The sequence below is a fragment of the Cynocephalus volans genome, chromosome 8 (genome assembly GCF_027409185.1).
Source record: "Cynocephalus volans isolate mCynVol1 chromosome 8, mCynVol1.pri, whole genome shotgun sequence".
Taxonomy (NCBI): domain Eukaryota; kingdom Metazoa; phylum Chordata; class Mammalia; order Dermoptera; family Cynocephalidae; genus Cynocephalus; species Cynocephalus volans.
Window position 1 is genome coordinate 140,256,215 of NC_084467.1, and position 19,694 is coordinate 140,275,908.

Consider the following 19,694-nt stretch of genomic DNA (forward strand, 5'->3'; position numbering starts at 1 on the left):
TATTATGCAAGGTTGGTAAGAATGTAGAATCAGGCATGGGCACTCCTGGCACTATAAATTGTTAGTCTTCTGGAAGGTAGTTTAATAATGTAAATAAAAATCCTCAGTTGTATTGACATACTTTGACCTCATAATCTAATTTTGGGGGGGCTGTATTCTAAGAAAATACCAAAGATGCTTTTAAAGATTTATGAACCAAATATCCATCACAGCATTATTTATAAAAATGAAGAATTGGAAGCAATTTAAATGTTTAACATATGGGAGTAGAATAAAAGAATATTTTCAAAGAATATTTAATAAGATGAACAAATACTCCCTAGAGCATACAAAATTGCACATACAGTATGCTCCCAATTTTGTTTAACCACATGTTAAAAGGGAGAGAGGAATATAGTAGGATGAGAAAGAAACTGGTACCAAGATGATTTCTTTCTACTAACTCTTTTCAAACAGCGTGGGAAGACCTTTCCTTTTCTTATATGCCTAAAACCCTTCCCAAGTTTCTATCATACCAGCAACAGATTAAAATTTGCTGCTGGGTCCTTTTGACTTTCTCTAGTGCAGTGACTTTCTCATCCATCCAATAACTTGCAGTTTCTACCCTGGACGTGTTGTATGGGGAGCTGCACTTGAGCCATGGTTTTCTGTGTCATGCTGGGGATCCAGGCATGGCTGGCCTCATCTGGTGAACTTGTGAGATGGGTCTGGTGGAGCAGAGGTCCCATGATTCCCACCAGGACTGAAGAATCTCCTGGGAATAACTGCAGGTATATCAACACCCAGCTGCACATGCATGCCTGGTGACCTGGTGGAGCAGGGATGGAGAGTGTGGGAGGGCTGGGCAGGCTGCTGAGAAAACTTCCAGGAGAAAAGCCACCCCATCAGAGAAGTTCCAAACATGGGCTGGGAATTCTGAATATAACCTAGTGGCACTTTTTCAACTCTGCAGCCAGCCCAGATCCCAGAGAGTTGTCTGGGCCTTAGAGATCATATTCTGTAACACACTGGAGCCTTTGGAGCCCCACTGACCAGGAATACCCACTCCCCACCGTCCTGCCAACAGCAAAGAAGTACTGTGGCTGGGGAGATTCAGACAACCAGCTCATGTGAAGTGACAGGTGTCTCAGGCTTCTACTGGGGCTAGAGGTTTGTGTGAAAAGGCAAAGGAGAAAGCCAAGCAATTTGAGGAACTGACAGTTATTGACGGTCAGGAAGCCTGGAGAAGTTTGGGGTCCCTCTGCTGTTCACTCATCTCACGTATGTTCATTGAGCCCCCAATTCTTCATCATGCATTTGTCCCTGTCCTGGTTTCCAGCAGTCTGAGGCAAAGGGGCTGCTGAGCACTTGCCCCCCATGTGCACTTGCCCCCTCTGTTTCCAGATGCATGGGGAGATTATTTTTTTGTTAGAAGAAAAAGACAACTTCCTTTAGTATAAGATGTTAACTATTCCCAATGGTTTTCACAGACCTCGTGGTATGAGGAAGGTATTCATGGCATTCAGAATCACCTCCATGGCTAGCTGCTGGCCCCTTGAGAGAAGGAGGCTACTTACTGTGGCTCCCACCCCTTCCCCCCACCCCCATGCGATGGCTTCCTGTTGCTGTGTACTGAGACTGTTCCCAGAACACTAATGTTCTCTATAGTGCCCAGAAAGGGCCATTGTATCCCTCAGGATGTTTGTAAATCACCCACTATGCTGGTTTAGAAATTATGGAAATAGGAAATTCTGTATCGCATTTGCTATTTAATTGCTGAGTGATGTTTACAGAGCTGGTTGCCTCTTGCTACAACTCCTAAAAGGGTTTTGTAAATTAAACGTAGAGAAACTTTAAAATACCTAAGAGAGTTGTAGAACATAGTCAAGGACTTAAATTGCTCTGTTTTATTATTTCTATCATATTCCCTGATATTACTTGGAATAAATCCTCTGAATTGCTAGTTATATACCATTTTCTCCATTAACTTCACAGTTCTGCAAAGTGAAGAATTAAGGTTTTTTCCCTTCACTACCTGCCTTCAGGACACCTGTATGAATTCCAAAGATGTGCTGCTTTGCTGTAATGGTTAAGGAAGACTGACTGGCAATCTTTTAAATCTTAGGTTCTCACCTAACTGCCCAAAGCCTCCCTTGGTTAGACTAGGCAGGGATTTTAAGACCGTAGTTAGCTTCCTGTTTGGAAGATGTGAAGTGAAGGTTATGTTCAACATGCACCTTAATGTATGATTAAACTAATGCCATTTTAGATCCTGGGCTAACACTGAGCTAACAGTGGCAGTTTTCCTTTTTAATTAATTTATCATGGCAAAGAAAATGCTGATAAAGTTTCTGTCGTGTTGAACTACTATAGCTGGTAAACTTGGCAATATGCTATCTGATTTTAAAAACTGGAAAGCCTGGAATATCACCTTTATCTTCTTAGGGCACATGTGTCCAATGGGAATTTGTGCTTTAGAGCCATGTTACTAGTGGGAGCTGGCAGATCTGCCTGTCTCTTGCATCATATGTTTTCCTAACAAATGTCTTTATTTTATATATGCTTGAAGAATGTGATAATACATATACATATAGAAGGAAAATGAAAACAGTATGAAAAAGCATACAAGTGAAGAGTAAGTCCTTAAAGACACACTATTACTGTGCAACAAACCACCCCAAAGTTAGTGGTATAAAAGGATAACCATTTTACTGCGATCACTGATTCTGTGGTTCAGAAATTCATAAAGGACACAACAGGGGTGGCTTTTCTCTGCTGCATAATGATCCTCGGTTCAAAAGACTGGAAAGCTGGGAGGAGGGAGCCATCTGACGGCTCATTCAGTGCCATATCTGGTCCCTGGACTGGGAGACTTGAAGACCAGGATGGCTGAGCAGAGCACCTACGTGTGGTCTTTTCCCACGGCTTGGCTTCGTCACAGCATGGGAGCCTCTTACATGGTGACTCTGGGCTCTGGGCGTGAGTCTTCTGGCCAAAAAGGAGAAAGCTGCCTCACCTTTTCTGACTTAGCTTTGGAAGTCACACAGTGTTACTTCTGCTGCCCAGATTTAAAAGGAGGGGACATAGACCCCTCTCTTTTTTTTTTATAGACCTTATCTCTTGAAAGGGACAAGTATCAGGTCACATTATGAGATGGGAGATATTGTAGCAGCTATATTTGGAAAATATAATATATAATCTTTCCCCCCCAATTGGGAATTTACTCTACTTAGAGATTATTCCAAATAGATCTCTCAAACTATTTACAGCTGCATAATCATATACAGCTTGACAGCACATCATTTACCTAACCAGTCACCTACTGTTGAACATTTAGTTTGTTTCCAGTCTTTTGATATCAAAAACAATAATATAATAAATATTTTTATTAGATCTCTTTATGCATGTATCCCAGTATATTCACAGGGCATAGTCTTATAAGTGAGATTTGCTGGATCAAAAAAAAAAAATGTGGATTTTAAATTTTGGTAGATATTAAGGCCGGTTCTTTGCATCAAGATTATTTTGGCTGAGTGTGAGCAAAAACCCAAAATAACAACGGCTTAAACAGCTAAGAAATTATTGTTCCCCATGAAGGAATTTGGAGGTAAAGAGCCAATGTGGGGATTCCATGATATCATGAGGAACCCAACCTTCTGTCAACTCTCCACTCTGAATCTCTAAGGTATGTCCTTTATCTTCCTAGTCCTGTGCCTCATCCACATTCCAGGCAGCAAGATGGAGTAAGGGAGGAAGGGAGACCACCCTCTCCCCTTCCTTTAAGAGCACTTCCTGGAAATCATGTACAACACATCTTGTACACCATCAGCTCACACTTATACATACATAGGTGCAGGATTCATCTGAGTGAGTTGTGATGAGCCCATAGTTCTTATTACTAAGGGAGAAGGGGAGACTGGATGTCAGTAGGCAACCAGCAGTTTCTGTATCAGTTCTTTATGCTTGTGTATGCCATCTCTAATTCTCACAAAGAGGTAATTATTATTATGCCCATTTTTCAGATGACAGAAGTGAAGCTCAGAAATGGTAAGAAACTTGCCCAAATTCCCAAAGATAGAAAGTGTGGAATAGGAAGTCAGACCTGAGTCCTTTTTCCACTGTACCAAACTGGAATAGGACTGCAAGTTACAAATTCAGCATTTACTCAGCCTCCTCCAAAACATTATTGCTTTTCTCTGAGTCCCAGTAAGGTGATTTGGTCCTGGTTTTTTTTTTTTTTTTTTTTTTTTTTCTTTTTTGGTGTTTGCATTGTATACACAAAGATTTGCTTTCTCTATGATTATTATTCTTTAACTGGAAGATTCTCTTCGTGCTGTTACAAAGCAGCAATAGCCTAGGAACAGCTGCTTTTGCACCTTGATTTCAATGGCTTTATAATTTCCTCTGCTTTTGGCTGCTGTTTCTTCTTTCAGATCTTCTAGCCTCCTGCTCCTCACACAGTGAATCCTTTCATAAAGAACGGCTGAGTCATGAAAGGAATGCAGATGGCCACGAGTTTATTTGTAGGCCTGGAGTCCAACCCAGGCTTCTTCTCACAGCCCAGGGCAGCCATCACCTGACAGCAGTCCATTCCTGGCCGAGTGGACCTTGTTTGCTGAAGGACCCAGGCCCTCAAGCCCTGCTGGCGATAGGAGCACAGCCTGTGCAACAGGCCCAGAAAGGAGCCCAGAATGCACATAGAGTGAGCAGTAGGCTGGCCCCCATCCCAAACACCCAGTAGTCTACTGCTTGCTTTCTGAAGCGGTGAGATGGGAAAATCATGGTCCTCAAAATAAGGTGGGGAGGATAAAATAGGAGCACGGAGTAGCAGAGCTAGAGGGTTTCACCTTTGTCATTTGGAGGTTCTACTGGGAAGAACCTTATAAAGAAATGGAATTTTCTGCCATAGAAGCATAAGACTCAAAGCTATAGACCCATGGGGTGGGCCTTCTGATTAAACCTACAGATTGTAGTGATTTTGGGGTAAGAAACCTGGAACAGGGCGTTTCACGGGATGTTAACATGAGATCGAATATTTCTATGTGATTTCAGCTGGCTTTCCTAATAACAAATAAAATTATACGCTGAAGTTCAGTAATACTTCGGTAAATATGTAAATCGAATTGGTCTGTAGTGAAAGTGCTGGGGAAAAATGTGATTGTCTGTAATATGAAAATGTAAAGTAAGATGTATTAATCATTTCTAGAAATGAAAATAAAATGATGCTTTAAGTTAGAAGCTTTATCTACAGTACAAGAGCAAATTAATAAACTAGAAAATAAAGTTGGAGAATTATCCCGAATGGAGTATAGGAAGTCAAAGAGATGGAAAACATGAAAGAGAGGTTGAGACATATTGAGAAAAGGATAAGAAGATTTAATACATGCTTGTTGCAATTCCAGAAGTAGATTTTTTTAAGTTTACGTATTTATTAATATTTTTATTTTTTTACATTCTAAGATGATGTTGTGGAGCAGTTCAGGGGGAGGGGGCATGGTTGATGCCCATGGCACCCCCCTCATTCCTGCAGGGGAGACCAGGGGGCTTCCAGTCGTGGTTCAGTCATTGCTGCACTGGATGCAGATGTCAGGGGTTTTGGCTGAAGTCCTCTGTCCCACACAGCCCCAGCTCAGGAGCCCAGGGTCCTTCCTGCAACAGCTCGGTGGTCATCACTGGGCTGGCTATGGATGTTGGGGGGCATGACTCAGGCCCCCAGCCCTCCCTGGCTTGGGAGCCCAGGGGGCTTCCAGTCCTTCTGAGTTTTATAGGTGTTCTTTGGTGATGTGAGACCTTTGCTAGTTAATATCAAACTTTGTCTCTGGTCTGTGGGTATTCTGTTTTTTCTTTCAGTTCTGTGTTGGATTATTCGCTGTTCCCACCACTTCATCTTTGCACTGGAACTAATTTGTTGTCTCTTACTTACTTCTAGAATGGGGGAACTTCCTGTGGGAACCAGCACTTGAGCCTTGTAGTTGAGCTAGGTTGCTACTTTGCTGTGGATTCCCTGGGGAAGGCTTTTTGTGCAGCTCAGGTTTTAATTGTTGACCTTGTATGTATTCCAGTGTCTTGTGAAATCTGGTATACCTGGGTTGTGTGGAAACTCTGGTCTGGGCCTGAGACTTTTCAGCAAGTTGCACCCTCTGCAGATCTGTATTCCTGATCAGTTTCCACCGAGTGGTCCTGTGCTGATTGGGGGCAGATCAGCTGTCCTTGCTGTGCCCCAATGTTCTCCAAGTGGGCCTGTCTCCCCTGCATCCCACACTCCAAACACTTCCCATGGGATGGGCCATGTGCCAGACCCTTGTGATGACTCACTGGTCTCTGAGTGGCTCCATTTTTCAGTTGCTGTGTCTCCTCGCTCCTATGTGGGTTCATGGGTACCCTGTTAGTGGTTTTGCTGGCCTGGGGGCTACCAAGGCCCTCTTCTCTTCTGCCACCTCCAAGCAACTTCATATGAAGGGCACAGCTGCAGCTTCTGCCAGCTCTTGCTCTGTGCACTCACTAGCTCCAGCCTTGAAGCGGCTGGGGCTCGAAATGGTGGGCATGATCCTTTCTTTCTCTCATCATGGCTTCTCCTGCCTTCGTGAACTGTGTAGGTCTCCCAGAAGTAGATTTTGAAGAGAATAAGCGAGAGGCAGTATTTGGACAGAATATGGCTGACAATTTTGCAGAATCTGTAAAAGACACAAATGTTCAGATCCAGATTCCAGTGAATCCCAAACAGAATAAATAAAAAGAAATCCACAACTCTATACACCATAATTTAAACTAAAAAATATTTTTTTAAAAAAAGTAGGAGACTTTTAAAACAGCAAAGAGACACTAAAAAAGTGCAACATAGTACAGCTGACTTTTCAAGAGCAAAAATCAAAGCCAGAATAACATCTTTAAAGTGCTGAAATAAACTGTCATTCTAGAATTCTATACCTAGCAAAAACTTCCTTTCAACAAGGAGAATCAACTGGAGACATTTTCAGACAAACCAAAATCAAGATAATTTACTACCACTAGGTAGTTACTAAAGAAGCATCTAACTGCATGCACTTTAGGAAGAAGGTAAATGATACCAGAAAGAAGGTTTTTTAAAAAAGCTTTTGCAGAAAGCAATGGTGCATAAGGAAAATGTTAAACAAATGGGTGAATCTTAAATTATTGGCTTTGATAACAGTAGTGTCTAACATAAGTGTTTAAAAAATCAAGATAGAACTAAAATATGGTATAATAATAACATTTTATTTGGGATATGGAGTGACTGGAATTAAATCATTCTAAGGTCCCTGTGTTGATCTGGACAAAGTTAAAATGTTTATTAAATTTAAACTTTGTCAAGTTCAATGCAGATTATAATTTCTATAATAACCATTAACTACTGAAGGGGAAAAAATGAAATGACAGAAAAAGCTCTTAATCAGTCAATCAGTCCAGGAAGGAAAAACTGAAAAAAAAGTACCACAACTGCAGAGCACTTGGAAGTTTTACAAATATTAAATACTTTCAGGTTAAAAAAACAAGACTCAAAGAATTGAAAAGAATTATTATGATATCACATTCTCAGAATGTATCACAACCAGATAAAAGTCAACAACAAAAAGGTAACTCAAAATTTGCCATATATTTGGAAAATAAAAGTCATAACTATAAATAACTCAAAGGTCAAGGAAGAAATAATAACGGAAATTGAGAAGACATTGAGGATTAGATACTACTAAATAAGCTAAGTGGTGAACTGAAGACACTTCAGGAAGAAAAGCAGGAATAAACCCCATGAGAGAGGAAGATGATAATATACATATAGAAATTCATGAAATGGAAATCGAAGATACTAGAGAGAATCAGTTATCCAAAATATGATTCTCTGAAAAAATTAGTAAAATCAATAAAATCCTGGTAAGAATGATCATACAAATAGTATGAGATGAAAAAGAATATATAAATAATGATGCAACTAATATTTAAAATATAGGAATGCTATGAATAAGTTTATACCAATAAATTGAAAAATTAGGTAAAATATTAAAAGTTCTGAGGGAAAAACATACAAAAGTCTGACTCATGAAGAAAGAGAAATCTTGTATGTTCCTCTTATCATTAATGAAATAGTCAGTAGTTAAAAATCTTCCCAACACGGAGGCGGGCCCGGGGCATTGTCCGGCTCCGGTGGCGGCGGCGGTCGGTGCTGCAAGAGCTGCGGCGGCGGCGCGGCGGCAGTGGGAGGGCGCGCGGCCGAGCGGAGGCAGAGTCCGCGCCGATACCATGGCTGGAGGCAAAGCTGGAAAGGACAGTGGGAAGGCCAAGGCTAAGGCTGTGTCTCGCTCACAGAGAGCTGGGCTAGTTTCCTGTGGGCCGCCTCCACAGACACTTGAAGACTCGCACCACAAGCCACGGAAGGGTGGGTGCCACTGCTGCCGTGTACAGTGCTGCAGTTCTGGAGTCCCTCACTGCTGAGGTGCTGGAGCTGGCAGGTAACGCTTCCAAGGACCTCAAAGTAAAGCGTATCACTCCACGTCACTTGCAGCTTGCAATCCGTGGTGATGAAGAGTGGGATTCTCTTATCAAGGCTACCATAGCTGGGGTGGTGTGATCCCTCACATCCACAAATCTCTGATTGGAAAGAAGGGACAGCAGAAAACTGCTTAGAGGGTTGTTTTAACCAACCCTCTTCCTCCCCGTCATTGTACTGTAACTGAGACAGAAGAAATAATGGGGATATATGAAATTTTTTAAAACAGTTAAATGGAAAAGCATAGACAATTACTGTAGACATGATAAAAGAAACATTTGTACGTTCTTAGACTCGAAGTTTGATAAAAGTACCTTTTCATGTGGTGACAGTTGTGTGCTGATTGGCTAGCCTTCCTCCCATGTGTTTTATACAAAAATGGAATTGATAAACCATTTTTTACAAAATTAATTTGTCTCAAAACTATTCTGTTCATGAAGTATTGGAAATATTTTGCTCAGACTTTGAAATTTTTTAAATCTCAAATTGGTTATTCAGAATGATCTTAAACAGAAATTGAGAATATAGCTTTACCATGATTGAAAAAAAAAAAAAAATCTTCCCAACATGAAACCATCAGGCCCAGAAGATTTTATAGATTAGTCCTACCAACTATTTAGTGTAAAGATAATCTCAATATCATGAATACATCGAGTGATTAAAAAATAGGGAATACTTTCCAATTTATTTTGTAAGGTTAATATAACAATACAAAACCCAACAAAGGCAACACAAGAAAGGGAAAAACTGGGTAATCTTACCCACGTACATAGAAAATCCTAGGCAAAGTACTTACAAACTGAACCCAGCAACATGTCAAAAAGATACTGCATTATGTCCAAGTTGGGTTTATACCAGGACTGGAAAGTTAGTTCAACATTAGAAAATCTATAAATGCATTTTATCACATTAACAAACTAATGGAGAAAAGCCATATTTTCATTTCAATAGATGCAAAAAATGTTTGTTACATGTCAGCAATCATTCAAAATAAAACTCTGAGCAGACTAGGAAAGCAAGAAAATTTTCTCAACCCAATGAATGCTACTCACAAAACAAAATAAAACAATAAGAAAAACCAACACCAAAGCAGACTGTAGCAAATATCACACTTGATGGTGAAATGCTAAGGCATTCCCTTTAAGACTACGAATAAGGTAAAGGAGAAATTATCATCACTTTTGTTTTGCATTATTCTAGATATTCTTGCCTGAGCAATATGAGTAAAAGAAGAAATAAAAAGTTAAGGATTAGAAAGGAAAAAATAAATAAATAATTATTCCCAGATAATTGTGTAGAAAACCCAATAGACTTTAAAGGTAAATAATAAGAATTGATAGAAAATTTAGCAAAATTCACGTATAAAAGTCAACTGCATTTCTGTTTATCACCACCTAATAGAAAATCCATTTATTAAAAGCTATGTGTAATAGCAACAGAAAATGTAAGGTACATATAAACAAATCTAACAAAAGTAGGTAACACTTTTATGAAATTTTTTTTTTATCTATTAAAAGCATTAAAGAATACTGAAATAAATGGGTGTAGAGGATTGAATTAAGTCCACCCAAAACTCACTGAGGCTTGAATTGTCTTCTAAGTTTTATGTATTAGAAACTTAGCCCCCACTGTGACTGTTAAGAGGGTGGGAAATCCTATTATGTTAATTGAAAGGTGGAGCCTTAAAGGGGTGACTGGATTGTAGGACTGGGCAATAGTCAATGGACTAAAAATGGTGGTCAGGGGTGTGGTTCTGAGGGCTTTAAAAGAGGAGAGTCTGTCTTTCTCTCTCTCTGCTCTCTCTGCTTCTACCATCTTGCATGCAATGTGAGACCCCTGGGTTGCTGTCACCACCACCAGATGGACTTTGAACTTTTCAGTCTCAGAAACTGTAAGCAGTAAATGTTATTTTTCTTTATAAATCACCCAGTTCTGTGTACTTTGGTATAAGGAACATAAATGGACTAATACAATGGGGAAGCATAGATGTTCATAGATAGGAAATCTCAGTGAAATTGTTAATCTCTCCAGGCTGATCCATAGATTTAATGCAATTCTGATTAAAATTCCAAGGGGATTTTTCATGAGCCCCGAGAAGCTGATTATAAGATTTTTCTGAAAGAGCAAAGAACCAAAAACACCCAAGTCATTCCTAAAGCAAAACAACTAGATGGGGGGGAGGCTTTTATCAAAAGACACCATAAAAATAGTGGAAAAACAATCCATAAAGAAATTATTCTGCAACTGATGGAGGAATAATATTGCGAATTAACAAAGAACTCCTTTAATAAATAAGAAAAATCAAAGAACTTAATAGAAAAATGAGCAAAAAAATACAAACAGGTATTCACAAAAGAGGAAACACAAAGAACCATAAATAAGTGGAGTGTCCCCCACCTGACCAGTAATAAGGAGATACAGATGAATATGACAATGAGACATTGTTTTTTACCAGCCATACCGGCAAAAATTTTAAAGCCTGACAACAAATATTGCTGGAGATGTACAACAAGCAGTCGCATATACTGCTGATTGGGAGTACAGATTGCTGCAATTACTTTAAAAACAATGTGGCATTCCCTAGTTATGTTGTACATGCTCAGACCTATGACCCAGGAATTCCACTCCTAAATACACTATTTTCCATATACCTCAAGGGATACATACAAGAAAGGTCACAGCAGCATTATTTGCAAGAGCAAAACTCTGAAAACAGCCTGAAAGTTCATTGATAGTCAAATAAATCGCTAAATTATGGTATAATAATAGAATGAACTGTTACAGCATTGACAGTGAGTTGATTAACTGCAGATACAAGCATCAACATGTGTGAATTTCAAAGTCAATGTCAAGGCCACAGAAAATACATGTAGTAGGAATCTATGTAAAGTTCAAAAGCAGTCTAAAGTATACTTCGTTTGAAGCTACCTACATTCCTGGTAAAACTATAAAGAAAAGCAAGGAAATTAATAACCAAAAGTTGATATTAGAGATTATTGGTGGACAGGGAGGAAGAGTGACTAGGGAAGGTACACAGGGGACCTCAAAGGTATCCACTGCTCAAGCGAGGTGGCTTGTACATGGATTCTTTTATCATTCTAATCATGTTGTATACATTTTTGTATGATATAGTTTAGAGTAAGAAATATAACCATTGATATAGTGTCTTACCTTTCTGTAATATTGTCCAATGAATCTTTTAATTTTTTATTTATCTTCACAACACCTCTGTTAAGCAAAAGGTAGTTTCATTTTTCAGAAAATATATTTGAGAGGCAAATTTATTTGCTTCATATTCCACACTAGGTTGATGGAGGACCTGGGGCCAGACCTCTTGTTTTATAGAGATATTTCTGCTGCTTGCCACTGTCACACGCCATGAATTCATTTATTCACTTCTCCATTCATTCATTCGTGTAATATGTACTGTCCCCCTTCTTGATTTAGGCATTATACTATTGAAATTCTTTCAAGAATAAAGCTCAAGAATGTAAACAAGCCTAGGTAGTTAATATTTTGACTGCCTGACCTGCAGTGCACGTTCACCTTACCTGTTATAGGTCATCTCCTTCAGCCCGCGTAGTCTTTCCTTTGTTAGGATCTCAGACACCTGCTGTGTGTCCAAACTCATCCTTCAGTTTCTCTCAGCAGGTATTTCCTACTTGAGAGAGAACTGCCGACTTTTCCAGTGAGTGCCATTGCCCTATGTTTAGAAAAGGCCAGTGCGGGCCGAGCCCATGGCGCACTCGGGAGAGTGTGGCGCTGGGAGCGCTGCGACGCTCCCGCCGCGGGTTCGGATCCTATATAGGAATGACCAGGGCTCACTGGCTGAGTGCCGGTCACGAAAAAGACAAAAAAAAAAAAAAAGAAAGAAAAGGCCAGTGCACTGAGATTCGAAGGCAGATAAGACATGTTCTCCCCTTGAGGCAGGCAGGCCTTTGTTCTCGAGGTGGAGAATTAATTCATGGAGCCTGCAGGGATGTCAAAACATTTCTTTTGTCTAAGGAGTGATAACTTGGCAGAAAATGTCCTTCCCTTTTGAGAGCTCCAGAGTCCAATGTTTTGAGCCACGTCACCTCATTGCATCTTCATAGAGCTTTCACTCCATTTTGCCTCGTCAGTCATGATTTTTGGGTCTCTTTATTGAGCACGGAAACTCAGTCACTGCCTATATCTTTAAATCACCTCATCATTAGAGGGGCATCCAGCTTCTAGCAGCTGCTGAACATTATCAATTTCGGCTTCTGCATTCCCTTCATCATACAGATTTTCTTTTGTTATCCCCAAGGGATCACACGCACAGGGTGCAGAGCAAGTCATGTCCCTGAGGCTTGGGAGAGCCTGTGGCCCTCTTCCCCAGCGTGGGGCTCACTGATTGAGTTGAGACTGCTGTAGTCCAGAGCAGAGTTGTGAATTTCTAATATTCATGGCCTGCCTCGCATGGGCCCGACAGTGTATCAAGTATTGGAGAGTCAAACCAGTTAGAATAGGGCTAAAAAAGAATACTAGAAGATTTAAAATAAAATAAACATAAGATTTGTTTAATGAGATAATGCAGGTAAACGAGTTAAAATGAACAACACTCAATAAGTTTGAAAAGTTAAAAACATACATATTATCTTTGAGATTAAAAATTAAGGGCAAGAAATAAGGAGTAAAAGGTTAGGAGTTTAAAAACATGATAAAAAGGGCTGTACTTTTTTTTTTATATAAGATTCATAAACAGAATAAGGAGAGATGGTAAATTAGAACACCCCATAAAAGTACAATTAAAAGAGTATAAATGAAGACAATACAGTTACAGGTACTCAGGCAGTGGAATATTTTAAGTAAATTGGGATATTAAATGGAAAAATTGGGAAGAAAACCCAGAAGCTTTCCTTAGAAAAAGTCAAACCAAAAACAAACAAACAAACAAAACAACACGCCTGGCAGCAAACACGCAAGGTAATAATGTAAGAAGCGCTTGAGCCCTCGCTGGCCTGTCGTGGCTCTGGCTTCCTGAGGCTGAGCTGTCCCTGTCCCTCGCAGAATGTCCTGCTTGAAAATGAAGTCTGTGAAGACACCCGGGGATTTATTTCCCTGTCCCTCCCAACCACCCCCAGACAGCTCAGGTGGATACTTTTCTTTACTGAGTTAAACACATTTGTTATGTTCTACTTTGCTAAGGTTCTATTTAAGATTTTTGTTTATCTGTGTTAAGGCATGACTATATACAAATATATTTGGAATTGTTCACTATAGATTTGGGATTCAAAAACCGTTTTTGCAAATAAGATTTTTAAAAATTCTGTTTGTTTGGAAGATTTTTTCCACTGAAACAAGTCCAAATGCCTTTTATTGAATGATAGTCCATATTACTTTTATTAATGAACTACTTATATTTGCAATTTCTTGCTACATAAATTTGGAAACTCCAAAAAAAGACTTGATATTATGTACTCATGTTACTATTTTTCTCCATTTTGTTTCTTTCTAATAAGTTTATTCTTTCCATAGGTTATGTGCTAGTCTTTACAATACAAATGAGAAAACTAAGGCTTAAAGTTGTAAAGCAATTGAGCCGGGATTAAATAGTTGAAGGATTACAGAAGTCACTTCGCTACACAGCCTCCTAGACATAATGGAATCCATCTATAGACAGTCTAAAGTCAGATACACTTGACTTTATTTTCAGTTTTTAAAATCTGACTAAATATAAGATTCTTGATTTTATGCCAAGTATTTTGTTATTACTGCCTTTGAGACCTTATCACAAGGAAATCTCCTTAACCATTGCTTTTGAAAATTCCCCTTTAGTTTCTGGGTTAATTAGGCTTGAGTCCTGGGTCTGCCACTTAGTAGCTTTGTGACTGTTTTCTCATCCATAAAATGGGGAGAATAACTACTTCCTACGATGTTGTAAGGATTAAACGAGAAAATACATGTGATTCATTCTACCAGAGTCTTATCTTGAGTGTTACATTACACCAAAAGGCTTCTGTTATGTCTTCATACAAATAACAATCCTGATGAAAATGTTGGCTTCTCTCAGGCTGTGCTGTGATCCTCTAGCAAAGAACCGTGGGTCGGTAAGTTTGAATCTGGCTCTGGTAATGCCTAATTCTCTCTCTAAACATCAGCATGTGGAAATGCAAATAAGAATTTCACCAGTGACATGTTATCAGATAATTTATTGTGACAATTGAAAAACTAGTTGGGAAATTTGGGGAGGTGAACATTGAATGTTGGACGCTGTTGGCTTCCTTCTCATGGTGCCTCCAGAAGAACATGGTGGCAGCTAAAGACTAGAGCATGCCTTAGATGTGGCTGGACCTGGGGCTGGGAGGAAGAGCAGTGAGAGCTTCCTTTGGTCTGCTTGGTCCTGGGGAGCCATGGGGTCCTCTTGCGGGTCTGAAAGGGAGGTTTCAGCCTTCTCCCTGCATTGGCTGGGCCTGGACTCTATTTACAACTATGGGTGCCAAGTCCTCTCACTGGATTTCCAATTTGGCTCAAAGGACACACCCTAGTGAAAGCCGGGAAGGAGCGTGACACACCTGTTGCCATATTTACCGTCGACCACATTTCATCTGCTCGAGCTCTGTCCTGGTCAAATGTCTCCTGGTGATTCCTTCAGAGCAACTGATCACATTTCCCACTTCCTCCCAGACAGGTTACTGGGCTCCCCCAGAGCCTCTCAACAACTTAATACCAAACAGCATCTGACTCCTGCCTGTTTCCAGGGCCCACATGAAAATCAAACTTTCCAGGTACTGATTATGGAACAGAAAGGGAGTGCCCCAAAAGGTATTTCACCGACCTTGTCTGATTGTGTTTCATTCTCACTGGTGAAGTATCCACATTTTAAATATTTAGTGATAAAAAACAAAAGGCCAAGGACAACATTCTTGCATTCAGTTATTCACTTAGCAACACTTTATTTGGTGCTGATGCCAAGCACTGTTCTGGCCTTGAGGATACAGTGACGAGCAAAGACAGACATACACCTGCCCCCATGGAGCTTACAGACCAGGAGGGGAGAAGAAAGTTATTCAATACCACAGAAATAAATGCAGAATTGCAACTCTGACACATACTAGAGAGAAGAAGTACATGGTACCAAAAGATCATATAACCAGGGATTTCTCACCCATTTGGGGAGGTCAGAGAAGTCTTCTGCACCTTGGAAGTCTAGGGCCCAGGATCCTTGTCCAACCTGCCAAAGTCATCAGATGAACTCTAGAGCAGGCTTTTAAAAAGCTAGCATCTCGGACATCCTTTCTCTAAATCCCATTTCTCCATTCACAGCAAGGGCAAAGGTCCTTAAACTTATCTGTGTGAAAGGAAATAACCAAGTTAAGGGAAAGTTTTGAGAAACAAGAGAGCAGTCAATAGTGCCATTTGCTCTTACAACATTATTCTAAATTATGAGCTCTTGGTTGACTGTTCCTGAGACATGAAGACACCAGTGACCCATGGGAGCTCTAAAGTAACTTCAGTGCCCTGTGGCAATGGCAATATTGCTGATAACATAAAGCCTGTTGACAGACCCAGCACTGTGAACACAGAATTACAATTTACCTTCTACCCTCTTTAAAATGTCTCCTTTTGTTTTAAACCTCACTCCAAAGTACAGTTTCAAAATAAGACCCTTGGCATAGTGGTTGATGGGGCAGTCATGTGAGTGCACCTGTGTGATTCAAGGCTGACTCTAACTCCTACTGCTTCTGAGACGCCGGGCACGCTGTCACCTCTCAGGACCTCATTTTCCTCATCTGTATAAGAGGGATAGTAAGCACACTGCCTCGTATGGTTGTCTTGAGGATTAAGTGAGATGTGACAGAGGATAGTCTGGTGCCTGGCTGCGAGTGCACGCTCAGCTGAGGTTTGCTCTGGCCACCCCCTTCTCTGCAGAGCTACTACAGTGAGTAGTAACTGCAGTAGCGAAGTGTGTCTAGACTGTATTTGTGCATGCACCCCTCCCCAGGAGCATGTTACAAAGCCACACGGACCCTGGACATGTTGAAGCACACGGTGTTCCTTCCCTCTGCTAGTAGTTTTCCACAGTAGAGATGGAAAAACAAAAATACCATCAGAATAGTCTCCAGTTTGCCTGGACACCACAACTAAAATAACTCAAAACTCCTCAAAAATATTTCTTCAACTTGCACATGGGCATGAGTATAGGATATGAACAGGTGTCTAACACCTGCCAGACAGTGGTCTTCCCACCTGGCCCCACCATGTAAAAAAACCACAAGTGAAGTGATATGGGAAAACCAGACTTAAAACTTTTCAAAGCAGGTAGATTCAAGACAAATATTTTCCCTTTTCCTCCTGAGCTGGCTGGGCGTGTTGTTACTGGAGCCAGGGCAACAGGTACTTGGTAACAGCGATGAACTGGACTGAAGTTTTTCATTAGCCAGAGCCAAGTTCTCATTCTGGGTGACTCTGGGAAAACAGTCTTTAGTTTGGTTCGCAAATTGGGTGCTTTTTCTTTCTGTTCATGTTTCTAGTCCAGCTTTTTCAGTGAAGAAACAAGCACTGTAGCAAGAAAAAATTTAGGGGCTTTTAAAAAATTAAAATGCTTTATATGGGGTTAGTATTATTCTGGTATAGATTTGTTGCTTCTTTTGAATACAGTCACCATATTTTCATTTTGTCATTAATTTATGGAAACATTTATCTGTTCACTTAGCCATCCCACAAGCACATGCTAAGTGTTTACTATGTACCAGACACAGTGTTTTTGAAATCTGTGGGGTAGAGTGTGGTATTTTGATTCATGTGTACAATGCGTAATACTCAAATCCGGGTAATTCGCATATCCATCACCTCAAACATTTATCATTTCTTTGTGTTGGGAATATTCAATATTCTCTCTTCTAGTTATTTGAAAATACATAATAAACAATTGACTACAGACACCCTGCAGTGCTGTAGGACACTAGAACTTATCCTGCTATCTAGCTGTAAGGTAGAGGTACAAATACAGTTATGAAGAAAATGGGTCGGAATGTTGGAAATCACACCTTGCCCAGAAAACCCAGCCTATGTGGCAGCTGTGTGTGATAATGGAATAAAGTAGGCCAGTACTCCATATGTATTTTCAGCATTTCCTTTGAGGAATTCAAAGAATAAATTAGTGCTAAAGCCAATACCTATCACAATCTGGGAAAATACATTATTTCAGAGAATTATTCACCAGTTTATTTTCTCAAGCAGGACACGATGCTAGAGACCTGGGGAAGTGGGGCACACCTCTTCCCTGCTTCCCGTACCTACAAATCCCTGACAGCGGCGTTCCCCAGGCCTTCCACAGCCACCTCACCCCCTTGACCAACCTCCTAGCCCAACAGATGTACATGGAGTTCCACAAACACATCACACTCTTTTATAACCTCTGCCTCCACACATGTTGCTCCTCCTTCTGGATTATTCTTCTTTCTACCTTCCCCTCCCCCTAAATACCTACTCATTCTTCAAATCCTAGTTCAGACTTCTCATTCTTCCAGAAACCTCCCTAGCTCCCTCCTCCCCTGACCCCCACACCCCTTTCCAGCTGTTCCTTGCTCTCTAGCGCTTGGAGACCTTGTCATATGAATAGCATTGTTGACATCACACAGAATTACAGTTATTTATTTATGCACTTGTATTTCCCATTCAACTATGAGAAACTGTGTGCGCCTTAACATCAGTGACAAGGTGTTGTTTTCCAGAGGTGCCATGATTCCTGGCACATAGTAGGTGCACAGAGGTGTGTAGCCGGCATCTGTCCAACTGAGAGACTGTGCAGGTGTTTTCATAGTCCTTATTTGATAAGAAAGGAACCACTCAACAAATATTTGTTGAGCACATATTACCTGCCAGGCACTGTGAAGTGCTAGGGATGGAGGAACGAACATAACAGACTAATATCCCTGCTGTCAAGGAGCTCACCGTCTGCACTTGAAACTGGGTGGTCATAGACTCAGTAAATATTCTATTACCAGGCAAGAAGAGGAGAACTGATATCGAGATAACCAGCAGTCTTTGCCGTACTAGTCTTTCATTTTCTCTGTGTTTAAATGGGCATGTGTGTATATATATATATATATATATATTTTTTTTTTAAAGGTAAACTGTGTTAATTCTGGTTTGTTTGCCTTAAGTGCGTGTGTTGAACTTTGTCAACTGTGTCTTAAGAACTGATTCAACAGGCTGTGTTATTTCTTATATGAGGGGGTGTGTGTATTGGGGACAGCCAGAGAAAGGCCAACTTTCAAGGAAAGTGTTCATGAAAGCTCCTTCACATGCTCTTGGCTCCTCACAGTAACCCACTGAGCTAGGCAGACACAGCAGATATTATTGACCCACTATACAGATGGAAAAAACAAGGCACAGAGAGTTCATGTAAACTCATTAAAGTTATAAAGCTAGTTGATAGAAGAGCGTATCTCCTGACTTTATGCTTTTTATTTGATTAGGGCATAGTTGGTTAAATAGTAGTGTCAGGTAACTCAGGATCAATGGGTAACTAAAATATTTACTGTTATTTTTTACTGCAGTTGTTTCCAGAAAGGAGCAAATCAAAGCAAACCTCTCTGCTCAAAGCACGGACACTTCCTTTAATTCTCTCCTGACCCTTGATCTGAGGGACTGCTTTGCCTTTCCATTGTCACTGTGGTTCAGCCAGTTCTCCTCACACAGAGCAGCTCCTGGTGGTGAGGCCCTCCCTGTCGGGGATTGCTTCATTTAGCAAGTGCAGTCCTTGGGCTGTGACTTTCTCTGTGGTCACACTGGCTCCAGCTTACCATGACCTCATGCTTCATAGATTCCACGTTTTGCCGTAGCATTGCCCTGCCAGGCTTGAGGACCGGCTGTTTACATGGTGGCGTCCATCCAGTCTGACCCTTAGGGAGTGCTGGGCTTCTCCTCAAGGTTTGCTCATCCTTGTCCTGTTCCAGCTTTGCTGCCCAGCAACTCTGCCAAGACCTGACTGTTCTTGCATGCTCACAACAGGGGTCCTTGCATCTACCCGTGTCATGTCCAATCAAGATATTCATAAAGAATCCCTCTCTGCTGCATTGGAACAGAAAACTGAGAATTTCAAAAATTAAGAAAATTATATATCAGGAATGAAGTACAAGTGAAAAGAGAACAAGCTTTGGGAGAGAGTCTCTGAGCCTCAGATTCCTCATCTATAAAATGGAGATAATAGTATCTACTTGATAATTACGTTAAAGATTAAAGAAGT

General features: G+C 40.5%; 1 protein-coding gene and 1 pseudogene across 1 annotated transcript in view; both read left to right on the forward strand.

Moving 5' to 3' along the window:
• The window catches only part of LOC134384026 (procollagen galactosyltransferase 2-like), a 235,169-nt gene that overhangs the window by 22,897 nt on the left and 192,578 nt on the right, over positions 1–19,694 (forward strand). The window lies entirely within an intron of this gene.
• LOC134383721 (histone H2A.V-like) lies at positions 8,123–8,833 on the forward strand (annotated as a pseudogene).